The sequence below is a fragment of the Corvus moneduloides genome, chromosome 7, assembly GCF_009650955.1.
Source record: "Corvus moneduloides isolate bCorMon1 chromosome 7, bCorMon1.pri, whole genome shotgun sequence".
NCBI lineage: Eukaryota > Metazoa > Chordata > Aves > Passeriformes > Corvidae > Corvus > Corvus moneduloides.
Window position 1 is genome coordinate 30,905,600 of NC_045482.1, and position 18,826 is coordinate 30,924,425.

The window sequence follows — 18,826 nt, forward strand, 5'->3', positions numbered from 1 at the left end:
TATTTCTTTTCCTATCAGCATGATTTTCAAATTCTTTTTCCACAGCACCTTTTTTAAATTAAAATTTTCCCAGGGAAATTCCATACATCACATTCCTAGCAAACTGCTTATCAAATAAAATTACTTGACAATGTATTCATTAGAACTATAAAGAGACTTCCTTAAAAGGCTTTTCTATTAAAAGAAAAAAAGGTGTTTGTTTGTCTTAAGTATTTAAGCCTCTGTTCTGATACACAGCATAATAGGGCTGGTGCCATGGTAACTACTGTGTGGCTTTTTAATTGAACAGCTGACTTCCAGGAGTGAGAATTGCTACCTACTTCCCTGCTTCCTGCAATTTACCAAGGCTCTATCCCAAAGAAAAACAATGAATTAGGGGCTGTTAGCTCGTGTGGACTTGACAGCTATGTTTTCTCCATACAGGAGGTGTAGCTCATACAGAAAAGGTCTGCAAAAGCTGCCATGGTGCACACACATCCTTTGACAATAATTTTATCTGAAATCAGCTTACAATTGCCTTTTTTTTTTTTAAGCTTGGTCTGATATTAAGGACAGGAGGGGTCTGAAAGAACTCATTAAGTCCGTATACAGCCTAGTATAGGAAAAGGCCTAAGTATTATTACACGTTATGTATAATTGTGCCATAAAGAACTATTTTTTCCTCCAAATAGTTAATTGGGATGCAATACTGGTTATTTTAAGCTTTACAAAAGAGTTCTTTGCATAATAGAGTGGCTGTTTCGTGCAGCTCCTATGATAAAATTCTCACCAGTCTTAAAATGACAGATGTAATATTACCTTTAATAAGTGTCTACCGATGCATGCAAATTGAATTAAATAGTGGGAGTACAAATTTGTCCGATAATTAAGATAAAAATTCATGTCAGCTTAAGCCCTGATGTATATTAGTAACCCTGTATACTTCTTTTTCTACATTCTCTCCCAATTACTTTTAGTGTCGAACTCTTGATTACTGTAATATGCAGTCCTTTAAAAATTTATAAATGATCTGTAGAAAGTATTAAACAAACAAAAGACTTCTTTTTAAAGCACCTTCTATAAAAAAATGTTATAGCTTCAAAATCAGAGATCCTTACAAACTGCTCGAAGTTCAATATACCTCACATTGAAAAAAATTTCTCTCAGAGTGTAATAGAAATGAGAAATAATAGGTATAGATACAATAGTAAATAGAGCAAGCAGCGAGCAATGTCTCCAACCTGTGAAAATGGTCACTGTTTTAGAAAAGGTCTTTGTTGCATGTCAGGACAAAATTCTACCACCAGCCCAATTTTTCCACAAGCCAGTTATGAAATTTAGCTATTTGGCTTTTGTGTTAGTCTCCTTTGAAGATATACCTGGAACAGGAAATTCAACATTTTTATAGTTAAGAAATTCACCTAGGACATGAAACAAGCAGCTCAGGTGCTTGAACATAGGTTTAAACAATTCTTGTAAATGTCCCAAGTCATGAGCTCCTCTTGAATAATACTTTACGTGCTTTCATTTTTGACCTCAGATGGTCTCTTTGATGCGATGCACCTTATAAAAATGTTATTTAAATGGCTACAACCCCACATAAGTTGTAATTACAATAAAATGTTTTTCAAGCAAACCCTGTAAAATCTCTAGTAAAAAAATTCCATATCAGTTGTTGGCATGAATGGATGTACTAAAATTGCCTGGAATGTGAATTTACATTTTCTATGTCTTGAATCAGGAGTTTCTTAACTAAAATATTTCTGTTACAGAAATCCTTAAAGAAGACCAGAGTCTGGGGTCATCTGAGGCTAATCATTGCATTGTAGAAGGAAATTTGTGCTTGACATGCACAGTGATCTTCAAGAAAAAGAATTCAAATTCAGAATGCTAAAAGCCTGATACATATTTTGGAAATGAGAAAAAAAATGGAACTTTGTCCTGAAGCATCTCAATTTTATTTTTGTGAGGACCTAGAGCCAAGCTTCCCATACTCAGTGTTGCTGATGTTCAGGGCTAAACTGGAGAAAAAGTCCATAATTGCTTTGCTGATGCAGTGAAGTGACCCATGAGGAGAACCCACCCACTGGTCTCAGACTGATGGAAGTCTCCTGAAATTAGCTGGTCTTCCAAGTATTGCAACATTTGAGGCAAGATATAATAACAAGACTGGATTTGGATCTTGGATTCAAAATGTGTCCACAACTTAAGTTAGTACTTCTTGAGCACCAAATAATAGAAAATGTGGCTTTGGATACACTTAGCATGGGTTTTGTCCCTTTTTGTGTAAGATTCAACCTGTACGCATTCTCCAATGATGGTAAAACACCTCTAATGAACTTTGCAGACATGTAGTGAAGTTAAACAGGTGTGAAAAAGAAATATCAGCTGGTCTGAAAATCCAGTCTCTTTTGTTTAACTGCTTTGTTATCACTAAAGAAAAGCAGTCAGTTATCATATAGGTTTGCATAGGTGGAACAGGCACTTTCAAAGTGAAAAACTGAACCAGACCAGGAACACTGGATATACAGTTCAGAATTACTTAGACCCACCCTCAGAGTGGGAGCTGAAGCCTACCCTTCTGCTCCAGGCTTACAGCAGAGCTCAAAATAATTTCAGACAGGTGTGCAGCACAGAGCAGCAACCAGCGCTGGCCACGGTGTTGCACTGAAGACACTTTTTTTGTTACAGGAGTCTGACCTGATAAAATCCCTGACTGTGCTCCTAGACACATCCTTGTTATTCGTCTGCCCATCTGTAAAATGGAAATAATAGCACTAGGGATGTAATGAGGATAAATACATTAAAGATAATGAGGTGCTCAGATACAATGGTAATACAAGCCATATGAGTAAGCTTTGCTTAAGTTTGTGTGTGTTAATAACAGTGTTCATTCTGTCTCGGCTATAACACTGTACTTGGCAACAATTTAAGTATTATAAAGAGTCATACTGTATAATGAGTGAGATTATAGAGCTGAATGGATTTGGAAGCCAAGACTGGTCTAACAGAGCAAATAACACAGACCCTGTCATTAACCCTCATCCACCTTTCCGGCCGCACCCAGCACAGTGGGCGCTGCATCCCAACTGGACAGCACGTGCCCAGCCAGCCTCTGCTCCCTCCTCACAAGCCTCTGTCCTCAACAATGTCAAGGAGAGAGGCAGGATCCATGCTCAGCAGAAATGGGTGCAAATCCAGTTAAAAGATTAGTTTGACCTCATTTAAACCAAGATAAAATGTTGTTCAAGATATGTCAATATATTGGGCGGGGGAAGGTAGAATCATACCCCATGTTAACAGATCTCTCCTGAAAGAAAGGGCCCTGGAAGGGGATCTCAAAACCATTCCTGAAAATGTCCAAATACTGTATTTTTACATCCTTTGACATTAAAGAATATTTTCCATTTTTTCACAGTCAGCAGACAGACGAAATGAGAGAAATAAGATAGGATTTATGACTGTTTGAAGCTTTAGGAGTGAGCTTGAGTTTTACTTTACTCTTTGCAACCCTGTGAGGAGTTCCAGTCTCTAGAGTCCATACGAGGTTATTATTATGGCTTTGCAATATGACAATCAGTGCTTCAAGTAGGTATTGCAGTAAGGAGACATAGAATCACTTGCCCTGTAACTGGGCCAACAGTAGCGAAGTGATTGCCTAGTTTAATGCAACATCCTGTTGCCTCTTGACATTGGTGTTGATTCAGTCAGATGTTTGGTGAATTTATTTGGCTTATCCATTGACTGTTCTAATGGTATCCATAAAATGATGTGAGGGAGAGACAAAACAACAACGGCACAAGAGCAGTGCAAGAAGCCAACAAGCCACAGACACCAGTGCAATGAATGACCGCAGCAGGTACTGTAAATAGGTTCCTCAGCCAGAAGGAGCTACAGCCATCATCTTATCCAAGGGCTGAAGCAGCAGACTTTTGGGAATATGGACTTCACCCTTTCCTGAAAAGGGACAGAAAAATACCTCTTCTGGGCCAATACCCTTCTGTTCAGCATTTCTGTAAGGGGCTACATAGGACAATATACAAAAGAAGTGTTGCCTTCTCTACAAGGCACCAACACATGAGAGGAGAGATGCTTTTAAATGAGTATAGAGAGACTGAGTTTCCCCCTCCCTGACTATGTGAGGAATAAAGTCACTGGAAGGAACAGCCCAGGGTTGTTCCTGGTGTTATGCTCCCTATTGCCTTTCATCAACTGGAGCAGAAGCTCTACCTAATTACACTCGTGATGAATTTGTCCTATCTGCTGTACACATAACAAAGGAGGATTTATTGCAGATTGGTGTGCAATGGTCTCTTCTCTGTAATACTCACAACTAGGAGCCATCAAATGGGAATTGATGGAAAGGACCAACCCAAGTTTTAACATCCTGGACTTTGCTGGGCTTCTTGCCTTTTATTGTTTGTTTTTGTTTTGGATGTAGTGTGGTTGGTGAGTTAATATACACAGCTATTCAGAACTACAAATGACTATTTATCCTGCAGCCAGCTAAAAAGGTTCAAACTATATCACAAATGAGGGCACACTGGGAAAATGGCTAACTGTGGTCTTTAATTTGTAAATAATGATTTTAGACCATGACCCTTAATAGGACACTGTCACTTGTGCTGTGATTTATGTCTAGTGTGATGACATCAGTACCAATACTGCTGATAAAAGAACACTTATATTGAAGCAAACAGGATGATGAATGGAGTACAAGTCTACTTACTCATTTCATTACTGACTCTTCTGTTCACCACAGAGCTAATGTAGCGAGTCATTGTCTGCCTTGGGAGTATTTTGCAGGTTGAATTTAATGGCACAAGTGTGTGATATGTACTTCAGTACCAGTGTTTGAAATGGCACAATCATAGATTAAAAAAGTGTGTGTGTTCAATAGTTTATGTATGAAACAGAAAATAACTTTATGTCAATTTCTTAAACAGAAAACAGCTAGAAAGTACTTCTCTTATTTTTCTTGCAGAGTTTCCAAGGTTTATGAGAGCACTTAATTCCTCAAGAAGTTAAATTTCTGCATATGTTTTATAGAGCGGACAAAAATAGCAAATAATATAACCAGCACAGTTAAGCATGACACACATGCTTTTTAAAGGTGCACAATATTATTTTTTTTTTTAAAAGTTTGCCACTGCAAATGAAGAAACATTAACATATAGCCACCTTTAAAATGCTTTCATTAGCAAACATTTGATACTGAAGCCTTTGCCGATGTAAACAATATAAATGTTAACATTAACCTTAATCAGACCTATTTCCTAAGATATAAATACTATACTAATGAAAGAGTCTGCTAGCATAATCAGGAGGGCAAAGAATTCCCCTAGGACTCTTCAAGCATGTGTATGTCACCAATAATTCTGCTAACCCTTGAGTGCTAGTGACTTTGAATGTAGAGAAGGGGAGGTAAATGCAGTTTTATTAGTGCAGTTTTATTGCTATGGCCAGCTGCACTCTCTTCTCTATAAAAGGTAATTACTTCCAATAGTAACAAGCTAATTGATTGCTAATTAAATCAATTGGCACACTAACCGCTGTCAGAAAGTGACAGATTAGCTGGTCACATGACAGTGTGTTAGTAATGAAAAGTGGACATGGTCTGAGTGTGATTGACACAGCAGATGAAAAGTGATTTGGGATCTCCTAGGTGGTCATGAAGAGGGCATGGAAAACATGATTGATTCAATGGCGACTGTCAGGGAGGAAATGAGAATTGAATGGGATTCAGGGTTGCCCTGGAACCTCACCACATGATGCTCCAAGTTTTTTCACATGTAAATAAGCTAGACAGGGCTTTCTGGCAAATGAAAGGCAGGGTGGGGGAGGAAAACTGGAGGAACAGAAAGTGAAAGTCAAATCAACAGAACTCAGAAACTTCAGTTTGTTTGTGAAGGGGAAACAAACCCACAGATTTTCCAGTGACTAAGGATATACTCCCATGTCTCATTTTCATTAATTGTGAAGGTTTATGAATTAGTTTAGGAAAGCCTTCATAAAAAATAGAACCAATTTTTGAGCATGTTGCTTTAGTTTGCAAGAACTCTACTTTATAATACTTTATAAAACAAAGGAGAGGAAAATGGAAAGAGTTTATGCTATTATTATTGCCCAGACAAGTACATCTACAATTACATATATCTCCCTCTCTCTGTCTCTTTTAGATATATATACCTATATAAATATATAGCAAGTTCAGTATCACAAAACTGAATTTATTTCCTAAAGATTAAAAGCTCATATCAAATGTTTAACTTGCTTTTATCTCCCAAACTTAGTATTATAAAGTAGTCAATCTCTCAAAGCCCAACCTCTTAAAGTAAAATGGAAAAATGTTAATTTTTTTGCTGGATGATATTCCATACTTGCTATATTGTTATTATCATCAAACTTGAGTAAATGTTTCTGAAACACCAAGATTTTTATACAGTCTTTGAATAAGAGATATTCAGTTAATTCTGAGCATAATAATATTCTAGTAAATGAGTTAATGCTCAGCGGCTCCTAACAAATGCTGACATTTAACTGTAACTGTGAAGGTATTATGCAGATACTTCTGAAAAGGAGACAATTATTACTGTTTTGTTAACATCTAAGATGGTATGAGCCAGGGCTTGTGTGCTTTATTCATCCTTTCTGGAGAAAACTGGCACTGCTAAGGACATGTGCTGTTTGGCAATGCACCCAAACCAACTCTCCCTGAGGGTGTTTCCTTTTAGTAAACCTAGACCCAGCGGCATTGCACAAGATGTGTGGACACAGCCATTAAAACCCACCACTTTTTTTAAACGAAATGGGAGTCTGGCCTCATCTCCTTTCTCATACTGCCCTACTTAACTGCTTTCAGGACGGTGTGGGAAAGAGGTGCCTCTAGTTGTGAATGATTTTACTTTCTGTAATAAATAACAGAATTCAAAATAAAGATGCACCTCTTTCTTTTGAATGCCTTTCTTTTGAATGACAGCTTGTGAAGTCATTGAATGAGGCCATGGCTGGATGGGAAGAGACATTTACACCATCTAGAAACTACTGCTTTGGCTAACTGATGCCAAGTGGGATTAGAAAGATGCAGGGGATTTTTTGTGCCTTAGTTTTTGCACAGACTGTTCACCAGTGCACACCAACATCATCTCACTGCAATGAGTGGTGGGATCCAAATCAAGGGAGTAAAAGGCAAAGTGCATGTTCATGTTCTGTCTCTCTTAATTCCTGCATCGCCTGTGGCTGCCACATTATCATCTTCTGTCTTTAATTTTCCTTCTTTGCTTCCTTCTTTTCCTGTTTTTGAATGGATGTGTCCTGGCATCTCTTCTGCTATGTAGGTAATACCCAAGAGGAAGGGAAGAAGGGTTTTCATTCACAAGAATTACAATTAATTTAATACAAATAAGCCAAGACCTCTCAGTTCATTTCTTTCTCAGACGTGAAAATTAAAGCAAAGGGAAAAATACTGGGAAGAATCCTACCCACAGAAATTATCCTATCACTTTAATGTTATGCCTGAATCCATGAGTTTTTACATAAAATTATGCTCCAGATTATGCTGCAGACTTAGAGGACCAAAAAGCACCATCCCTGGTTAGGTAAAGCACACATTGTACAAATATAACAATGTGTGGCTGGAACATATGGGATCATTACTTCTTCTTAGTATTTCTCTTTTAATTCCAGTTTATAGATTATGAAGGATCTTCTCTATCAAAGAACTTTCTACTAGGGTGAGTATAAATGGCGAAATTATTTCTTGATATTAACTTTTTCAAGGATGTCAATTCTTGTTCTTACAAATTATCTTTGCACTTTCATGTGTCTATTCTTTAACCACTTACGCAAATGAAGGCAAAGTTCATGCACACAAGTAATTAGACACTAATTTTTCCAATACTCTTATTCATGAAGCATTTTATCATCTAGTTTCAGCCAAGTCTCTTAGACCTATAAACAAGAATGGGCATTATGTATAGTTATATGTTTTGTCATTTATCTCATCTTGTGAATCAAAGCCCAGAAGTTCTGAAATATTGCCAGCAAAAAAATCACGCAAACGTTTTGGCACTGGATTTCAAGCCAGGCTAACTTCTAAACATGCTAGAAATCAGTAATGAGTCATAAAAATCTTCTCCTCTTGAAAAGCAGGGTATTGCAAAATGCTCTGGAAGTTCCACAGAGAGCCTTGGAATATACATCTCAACTTCATAATGCGTATTTTTGTCTTTTAAGGTGAACTATTAAAGTTTCTTTTCTTATACTGATGGCTTTTCACAACCTAATCACAACGCAGTTAGTGCGGATGAAATTACCAGTCACACTCTGGATTTGACCTGCTAGCACAGCTCAAATCCAAAATAAAAATCTTCCCATGTTCCTACCTCAAAAACCACAGACATATCAGTCAGGTCATGCAGAGCTGAGAGTGGTACTGATAGAGGGAAAAGTCCTTTTATATTTTCTATTCAATCAGCTCCTTACTCTGGAATGTGTGGATCAAACCCCACACGTGAGTGTGGATCACACGGGACACACCACGTGCTCAGGCAAGCTGGTGTCCATGGAGGCAGTGGAGGTCTGGAAGCACATTCCCAAGGGAATCCTCCTCCACTGCCGGTAGACCCTGGCTGGGCACCAGCCTCGTGCAAGATCTGCAGAGGCTCCTCTCTATTCCCATCTTTCCACAGGTTCCAAGTGGGATGATCCAGCAGTGTTTGTGGCCCAACTTCTAATCATGCAATGTGTGTGTCCAGCTTGAAAAACACATCTGAGCCTGTAATTGTGTGCCTGCAATCAAGTTGCATATCTGGCATGCTGGCCAGTGTCCTAGACCTTATTCCACCAGCTCTCGGAACAACCAGTCACTGATTATACACCCAAACATGAAATCAGGCTCCCAAGCTAGGCACATGGGCATGAGAATCTTAACCCTACCCATTTACCCAAAATCCCAAATGGAAAATTTGTCCTGTGACATGAGTGAGAAGTCATGTTTCTTAAAATTTGTTCCAATATTTAGGGTCATCTTTCCTCATGGTTAATTCAATTGCTGCAGAGGAAGAAGCTGTGGCAAGGGTCCTGCCTTTCAGTGTGTCGTAAATATATCCTTTCAATGAACTAACAGGGAGTGGGAGGGAAAAATATTATCACAGCTTGACATGTTACCTCACTGATAGAAATGAAATTGAGTTAAACTTGTGTAGATTCCACTAAGCAGCCATTTGCAAGATAAAACTAACCCCACTTATGGCTGGGTTATTTTAGGTCACAGAGCTCATTATTACAACAATAAGAAAGCAAACAACAACAAAAACAACCCACTGAAAAAAATGCAAATGTAAAAGATATTTAAATAAATATAATAGTATCTGCAAATTTAAGGGATTTATGTTAACATGGTACCTGCTTGCCTACTTCCACACATCTAACTATCCTCTTCTGTCATTTATAAGCAGTGGCTTGTCTAGTTGAGTACTTGGGAATGATAAAACAAATCCATTAATGGTGAGAAGTCAATACAACATAAATTAAAGCATGTCAAAACCCCACGTACACTCTCTCAGCTAAAGGGGCTGTAGATCAAATGAAGCCTTCATACCCAGATTAAGCACCTTAACCTATGCACACTGACATCATAAGTTTTCTTTACTTGACGGGTTTTTTTTGAGCATCCACAAACAGACAAGTTGTCTTCAGCTCACATGCAGCAGGGAAAACAAATCCTATGATTTATATCAAAGACTTTATTGAAGCCCCACACTGATACCCTTGATACATTCAGTGACAAAATTCCCATTGACTTCAGTGGAGTTCTGTCTTTTACCTCAACCCATTAGATTTTATTTTAGCAGAAAGTGGTCTGAGGCACTGCCAGGCTTTATTTTCTGTATATTGTTCAGCATGAAAAGAAGGAAATAATCTGACCCTGTTTATCTGAGGGCCAGGATTGCCTTCCATCAACAGTACAGAAATATATTCTGAAAGGATTCCTAGCTATAATCTTGGGTCTAGTCTGACTTTTTTTTAGTATGAGTTCTTAAAGACACAAGAGTTAGTGCTTCCTGGGCATCATTTAACATACCAAAACCATATGAAATGCCTGTGTCTGCTGGGTGAATCCCAAAGGATAACATTACATATAGGTGGAGCATCAATGTCTCTCTTACCCACTCTCAACCTGCTTTGAATTCTGCCATTTGCTCCCTGTTGTGAAATTCAGCTTTTTCTTCTTTGGACCTGATCCAAAACTCATTAAAGCCAATGTGAATTTAAATGAATGGACTTTGCATCATGATTTTAATTAAAGCCTTTTACAAGCCCAGCCCTCTGAATGTTTCACCCTTGCTGAAACACTCTTATCTTTGCTTCTTCTGCTGTTAATGACACCAATCCTACCCATCCCAGCACAGCCTGTTCAAAGACGACTTTTTCAATTACCATCAACTGCCTTCTTTATGCTAATAATTCACTCATCTACATCTCTCTAGATCTGTCTCTGTGTGCAAATTAAGGTCTTGGTCTGCCTGTTTAGCATCCTCTGGTATTTAGCTATCACCTAAAACTTAAGCATGGCAAAACCACAATTCTTAACCTTTCCTTCCAAACTGTTTCTAAGAAATGTCACCATCCTATCTGATTCCATCTTGGTGCTAACTTTGACTCATGCTAATCCCCAGATCTTTGGATGCTTGTTTTGCCTACACCTGCCTTGTCTAACATCTCTGAAATATGGAATCCCTCCGAGGGACTTGAGTTCTCATCATCTTGCCTCTCAATCAATGTAATATTAATTTCTCAGTCCCAAAAGGGTGCAAACTTATTCCACTTATATCCAGTAAGAATGCTACCAGAAAGAATGGGTTTTTTCCTAGCCTGTTGCGTTGACTATGCCTTTTCCTTCTTGAATAACATATGTACTGCACTTCTTCACTTTCCCAGCCCTTCACACACTCCTGTCAGTGCATCTACATGAGCCCACATCTCAATTCTCTTACAAACTCTTCATCAAGGCATTTTTGTTCTTTTGCTTTTGCATAATTGGAAAGTGCTCACCACAGACAGGCACAGAAGTATCTCATTGTTGCAATAGGACTTATTTTTCCTGGGGAAAAAAAAGCAATAGACAGTGGTCAGACTGCTTATCATTCCTACAAGAAGCGTTTCATTGTTTCTTCTTACTCCCCATTTGACAGTATCTACTTGCTGTCTCTTCTTGCTTAGCTCTATCATAGATCTTTGGACAGTCTCTGCTTTCCACTTTTTCACTCATGCAGCCTCCAAGCAAAAAGGTCCTTAGACACTGTGATAAGATTGATGTGTACAAATATTTGTTAAGATTTTGAAAAGCTAAGAAAGCACATGATACAAAAGAATATATTTTTGTTGTTTTAAATCACAGGTCCAATGAGTGAATGTGACTAATATTTAAAAGTAAAGCCAATAAAGGAATGTTTGTATAGCATCCAGATTATCAGTCCCTGGTCCTTCAGGTACCCAGATACAGTTAAACAACAGAATCATCTCACCCCTGAAAAGCACATGTTTTTAATGCCCATCTTTTATGGCAAAGGATATGAGGATGAATGAAATGTTTGCTTAATGTAATTTCTGTAGGAAAATAATTTATAAAAATATTCACTGTGTAGTCTACACTTATGCAGGACTTTTTTTGATGCCTCACAGACCAGGCTATAGGCTTCAACATTTTGTGGCACGAAATGGCAAGTGGCCCACACTGAAGGGAGATCACATTCTAATTTTAGGGATATCACTGCCATCACTTTTCCTGCCCCATGTTACCACCTTTCTCTGCTCCAGGCCCTGCACTTCTCTGGTCCTGCCTTGTCTGCAGACACGATCAGCCCAGGCTCCATGCTCTACCTCCTTTCTGATCTCAGAGTGCTCCTCTAGCAAAGAGAGTAGAACTCTGTACTAATCTGGCTCTTCTCTCTGTCACTGTGACTGCACAAAAACACAATCCTGTACCTTCCAGGTGCTGACACACAAGAGATAAGAGGTTGTAGGGCAGCAGCTGTCACAGTGCTTCCCTTCCCACTCAAGCTTTTGGAGCCAACACAGGAGAGGTCCCAGAGCAGCAGAGTTACTTCTATGAACTGCTCTTGTCTCTAAGGGAAATAACTTGGTGAGGAGGAATCGAATTGGCATTTCTAGTGACAGAAAACGAAACCATCACCTCTGTTCAATCCTTATAAACATCTAATTTCCTTACAGTAAATTCTTGGGGTGATTTTTCTATTAGGTACACAGTAGGGAAATGTGCTGTGGTGAGGTTAACATATTGGCTTGTAAGCAAATTCCACCATTAAGTACTTGTACCAAAACTGCTTTGACAACTTACTTAGCAGGTGGTAAATGGGGACTAGAAGAGGATCTATTTAAAAATAATTCCACTCTGAAATGAGTTGGAAAATGCAAATACAGCCTGTAAAAATGTCTATCTTCACTTTATATCCTCTCCAACATCCCAGCCAGAAGTTCCCTGGTCTACGTAACATATTCCTTATCTTCTCAGTTCCTCATCTTCCTTCACTGATACTTTCCTGTTTCTTCTTTGTGGTTTCTGAAATACGGCATTCAGCATTGAAGACATGGGAAGCACAGATCTACACAAGAGTATGAAGATGCTTTTTCTTTTGTTCTCTCATCTCTCTCTAATAACTTTTCACATTCTACTTTCTCTTTTAATGTGAGAAGACTATATTAGTGATTCCTTTTTATGTGCTCCAGCTGATACTGAGAGAAGAGCAAGAAATGGTATGAAGGACATTGCCAGGTCAGTCCAGCCTTGGAATTGTTGGGATATATGAGTAGGGACCAAGAGCTCAGACATTGTAATGACAGGGTGACGTCCAGCTTGGAACAGAAGAGATATAAAAGCAAAATGTAATTAAGGAAGGATTATGGGTGGAAAGGGACTGCTACATTTTTGTACTTTCCAGTGAAGATAGAGAAAATACCACGGGTTAGTCCAGGCATAGAGTGAACAACTGATGCCTGGAGTCCATGCAGCAGCTCTGCAGGCCCTGCTCTGTTGTATCCCTCCCTCTGCCACCACTGGGCACTCCCTGGGCATCCTCTGCACTTGTGCCAGATACTGTGGTGGTTTTATGACACAGGAAAAAAAGCCTGCCAAGAATCTAATGCTTGAGCAGGGTCCCAGGACAGTTTTTAAAATTAGATTTCCAACAATAAAAAGGATGAGGGTGTAAATCTACAGAAAGTACTTGCCGCAGACTTTTAATAAAAGTACAATACATCGAGTTCACTAGAGATAACTAGATTCAATGCTTGGGCTAGAAAGTCCATCATTCATCCAAGGAAGCACACTGCAGATAAATCTATCCATTCTCAGAAGGAAAACATGCAGAAGACAGTTTGGTGAAAGCTGTGTTTGAAAGGGTTTTGGACTGCTTTGGGGTGAGAGGAATTGGAGGAATTCTGTTTTTTAGACAATTAATGGCAAGTTTCATTTGGGAGAGGTCATCTGTTTTTGTTTTGAACTGAGAATTCCTTGGCCTAATAGCTGCAATACATCCCATTTGCTATCGAGCAAATCAAACCAATTGAGATAGTTTAAAAGTCAGGATGACTGCGTCTTGACTGTGAACATTAGACTTCCAAGTATATGTCCTAAAGCCCTAATCTGCATAGATATGGATTTACAGATCACTGACTGAAGTCCAGTGACCAGAGTTAGAAGGTTGACTCCTTTTTTGGTTTTTCTTGATTTAAGCTGAGCGCTTTAATTTTATTTTCCTTCTATAGCTGGGTAAGTGCTAGACTCCTGAAAAGCACCAGACATTTTTAAAGACATTAGCGCAAACAGATTAGACTCTGAAAATCTGGTTTTTGGCATCTACTTCCTTCAGTGTTCTGGGTTTGTGTGGCAAGGTTTTGGAACTGGGGGGTTCTCAGGACTGCCTTCTGTGAAAAGCTGCCAGAAGCTGCTCTGTGTCTGATAGAGCCAATGCCAGCTGGCTCCAAGACAGACCTGCTGATGGCCAAGGCTGAGCCCATCAGCAGTGGTGGCAGGACCTCTGGGATAACATATTTAAGAAGAGGAAGAAACCCCTGCAGCCCGTGGTGAAGACCCCTGCAGTCCATGGAAGTCCATAGGGAAATAGATGACTCCTGGCAGTCCCTGGAGGGCCCTGTGCCAGAGCTCATGTTGGAGAAGCTGTTGGAGGACTGTATCCTGTGGGAAGTTTCCCATGCTGGAGCAGGGGAAAAGTGTGATGTGTCCTCACTCTGAGGAGGAGGGAACAGCAAAGACAATGTGTGATGAGCTGACCTCAGCCCTTATTCCCCATTTCCCATCTCTCTGTACAGCCGTGGGGAGGAGGGTGAGAAATTTGAAAGTAAAGACCAGGAAGAAGGAGGGGGAGGGGGGAAAGGTGTTTTTAAAATTTGGTTTCCTTTCTCACTATCCTACACTATTTGATTGGTAATAAACTGAACTGGTTTCCCCAAGCTGAGTCTGTTTTGCCCATGATGGCCATTCTGGTGGCAACTGATGAGTGATCTCTCCTAGTCTGTATTTTAATCCAGGAACCTTTTGTTACATTCTCTCTCCGTTGTCCAGCTGAGGGTGGAAGTGATAGAGCAGCTTTGGTGGGCAAAAGGTATCCAGCCAGAGTCAACCCACCACAATCAGCCCCCATCTACATGGCACTTCATATCAAAGAGATAAATTCTTCTTACACAAGGAGGGATTTGCCTTGAACAATCAAGTCTGTAAAAGGAGAGAGCACAGATTTTTGGAAAGCATCCAGGGAAGATGCTAAACCTTTATGCAAGAAGTGAGATATGAAAGAGGAAATTCTCTCCTCTGCTTGACAGGATTCAAATCAATATTGCTGCCCCAGCCACTAACTTTTAACTTAAACCACAAAAAAAACTTTTCAAAACCAAACTTGGGATTAATTTGACCAGAGACAGAGCATGCAGTAGTGAATAGACAGGTAACTTTTCCCAGTGTCTTTTAAGAAAGTCAACTCTTTTATTTGGAGTGAGCCACCAAAAAGTTTGTTCAGTAATAGAACAAATGCTCTCTTGCAATCTTACACACTTTTCTTATACCTATTTGTCATTTTGCCACTCCTCATTCTTGCTATTTCTTTAATATCCACTAAATTCTTTCTTTAAAGAAATTTGTCTTCTCTAAGTGGCTTTAGTACAGTTCTTTCAACACTTAAGATTTTCACAGTCAGCCTGTATTAATGTAGATAATCCAAGGCAGAGTCATCTTTTGATGATAGGGAAGCTGTAATGATCAAGAAGAGACTACAGCTGGCATTAACAAGGGGGTCAAAGATTAGAAACTCATTAACAGATGGTTATGAAGCTTCTCTTGAATGTGACATTCAAACCCCAAATAGTGATATTTATTATCCTTCTTTGATGTTGGAGAACAATCAATAACATTTGCTGATTGGTTATCTACCAAGATTGAGAAGTTTCCATTCATAAGGGATAATGAATCACACACTGAAGAAGTCCCTCTCTCCTGTGAGTATAATTAAATATTGCATTAGCTGATCAATAACAACTAGATTTAGAGGGGGTATGGGACACTGTGCCATTAACCTGATGACAGGAGCAGTTTAGTTTTTTCAAATTTGTCTTTGAGAAAAGATAGAAAGATGGTCAAGATTTCCCAAAACATAAATCTGCATACTTTTCTTAAAGGACTTTTTTAAACAGGGAATTGAGTCATTCATCAGCATCCAACTGGCTGAAATAATTGCTTTTTAACAAGAACTAAATGTCAACTCTTATTTTGAAATCTTTGCTCTATTTGAACATAAATTAGAAAAAGTAAGGAAAAACTGACATTGTGAGTAAAAACAAAGACTAAATTTCACTTTGTGCCCCCAGGAGAATGCCCTTCAGCACAGAGGGGACTTGCACCTGCTATGAGCACTGCCAGCAACACCACTGCTCTGTACACCCCGGTAAGGACACCTCAGTCCAGAGCATTTAAGTCCCCACAGGGATGGCAGTGGGGGCTTACTTTGCTTGGTGGAAATTGCCCACATGGACCCCCTACATTCCATGGTCTTCTGAATTATGAACAGCTTTGCTTTCCATTGTAGACTGGGTCATTAGCTTTTTTGATGACCAAATCAATTAGCAAATCACCACCATTATATCAGGAAAACACTAGCTGCTGCTGAAGTGGTTTTAAAAGTAAGCTTGAAAGTTTATTGATTTAACTTCCCACTTAATGTCTTTTCTCTGTTTCGAATCTCTGGTGTCCATTTTCACCCTCTTTGTGCCCACAGCACCATGCTTTGTAACTTCCTTTCCCAGACAGACCCAAAAATCACTTCTTGCAAGCTTCCTCAGGCTATTGCTGAAGATACAGCTGAGCAAAATGACCCAAAAATTTTCTTAACTGAGGACTGTAAGATGCTCAATGAAGTAAACAGGAGATTAATTTGGCTAGCAGGGAATAGTAAGTTCCTGGAGGCAGTTATAAATCTTAAATTTTTTTAAACTTCATCTTTGATTTAGAGCCTTATAAAAGTCTTTTGCTTTTAGAAATACAAGTATGCTCCAATACTGAAAACAGAAAAGCCATTTAGTGCACTGCCTTGCTCGGCTACAAATATTCATCAAAAGTATCATCTTCCTCTCTTCTTGCTTCTCATAGTCTACTGATAGACAAATGGTTTGTCCCTCCCCTCAAGTCTTATCTGCCTCTTCTGTGCACTACAGTCAAAAGATAAGATTTAGTATCACAGTTGCATAAGAATTTAATAAGCAGACCTTGGAGAACAAGTAAAAAAAAAGAAGAAAGAGAAATGCTGAAATATTGCTCAGAAAGAGAAACTGATGGAGCTGTTCATAAAAAAAAAAAAAAAAAAAAAAAAAAAAAAAAAAAAAAAAATCAGACAATGGAGCTCCTGAATATGAACAGAGCAGACTTCCCAAACAGTTTAGGATCTTCCACTTTAGGTGCCCTTAAATTTTCCCAGTTAAGGGAAGTAATTTTGCAACCCATGCACTCCTCAGCCTATACCACTCTCCTCAAAGTGGGCATTACTACTGACAGTTTACTCAGTGGTGTAAATTAAAGAAAATCCTTGGATGATGACTCCCTAGAATGATTTGATGTCACACCAAAGGAAGTCAGCATTGCAGCTGGAACTCACCTGTACTGGAAATTATATCTATGGAAAGAAAAGCTTTCTGTCCTCATCTCCACTGTGCATGGGCTTTTGATCAAGAACATGACTACTAAGGTGTTGGTCTTCTAAGATATTTAAATCAGAGTCCCGTCTCCAATCCCAGAAGCAGGCCAGTGTGTTGGTGACCTGCCTCTGCAGCAGAGCATTTGCAACATATTTTTGCCTCTACAGTACCCTGAGAAAGTGCAGCTGGTGATCTTGGTGAGGATTATTAGTGTAATTTTACAGGCAGAATTTAGCAGACTGCTGCATCTCCAAGCTACAAACCAAAGGAAAATAAAACTTTCCAAGCACCAGACCCTCTCCACATCTTCATCTCTTTTTTTGCCTGAAATATGCTCCTCTGTTACTTTCTTTGTTCATTCAGCCTCTCTTCTTCCTCAGAGACCTCCTTGGGACTGCACTGTAGCAGATTAAAGAGGAATCACATGAAAACAAGCCATAAAACGTTGAACACCTCAGCTGTGACATACCAATTCACCATGAGAGCTGTTTTCTCTCCCCAAGATCTAAGCTGGCTGCTGGAGGACAGGATGGCACCGCTCAATTGCTTTGCCTCTGTCTCACTTCAGCTATGGCCTCAGGCTCTACTGCCTTTTCATGCTGTTTGGTGGTTTCTTGTTGACTAAGCAGTAGAGACCCAAAAACTCATGTTCAAGCCCTGAAGTTTCACTCATGCTTTATGCTTCACACTCTCAGGGCACAGTCTTACTCTCTCCACCTTTGGTCCCCAAGTACTGCGCAAGAAAAGAAAGTGTTATCAAACAGAAAGTTTTATTTAATTGATCTTGTCAACATGAGCGATACTCTGTAAAGCACACCATAATTAATCATCAGTATTAGCCAAAGATAAGCCTAAACTCAGCTAAGATGAGGCCCAAGGCCTTTTTGGTGTCTGTTTACAGTTCAGGCTTTTTTAGAAAACTTAAAAGAACTAATAAAAATCACATTTTGGCCATCAAAAGCACAGCGTATGCCTGCTCACAGCTTCAGGGTTTCAGAAATGCCACTTGTACAGATGACTGTCTTCTACACAATATGATAAAATTAATTTTTTTTTCACCCAGAGGTAGAAAAAAAAAAATCAACTTAAAAATAAAATTACTTCTTGTTATTTAAAAGTAATATATATAAAAATACTCATCATAAAATGAGGCCTATAAACAGTTGAAATCTTTAAGAATATCCTTCCCATACATAAATGGGTGGATTTAAGTAATTAAAATCTACATGTACAATAACTTTTGGGCATATTTTTTTTTTCTCTCATTCAGAATACAGTTCGTTTTGTCACACTAATTGATTCCTTACAAAATGCAGCTGGAATTTTATTTGGAAAGTGTTAAAGCCAGAATTTTTTAGTACCAAGTCCAACAAAAACAAAATTAAAACACAATGTGCAAAATTTTAATGTAATACATTGAGAGACCTCTTTGCATATAGCCTGTATTTTTTGATTTACTAGGTCTAGAGGATCACATCATAAGTTTTATATTTTCATTATGGTTTTCTTTCAAGATTATTATGGCTCCTTTTGCTACTTCCTTGCTTTCAGGACATCTTCAGTACAATTGGGTGGGGAAAACAAAGGAATAAGCCTTATCAGTTATTTAAGCTGATATCTTGCACTA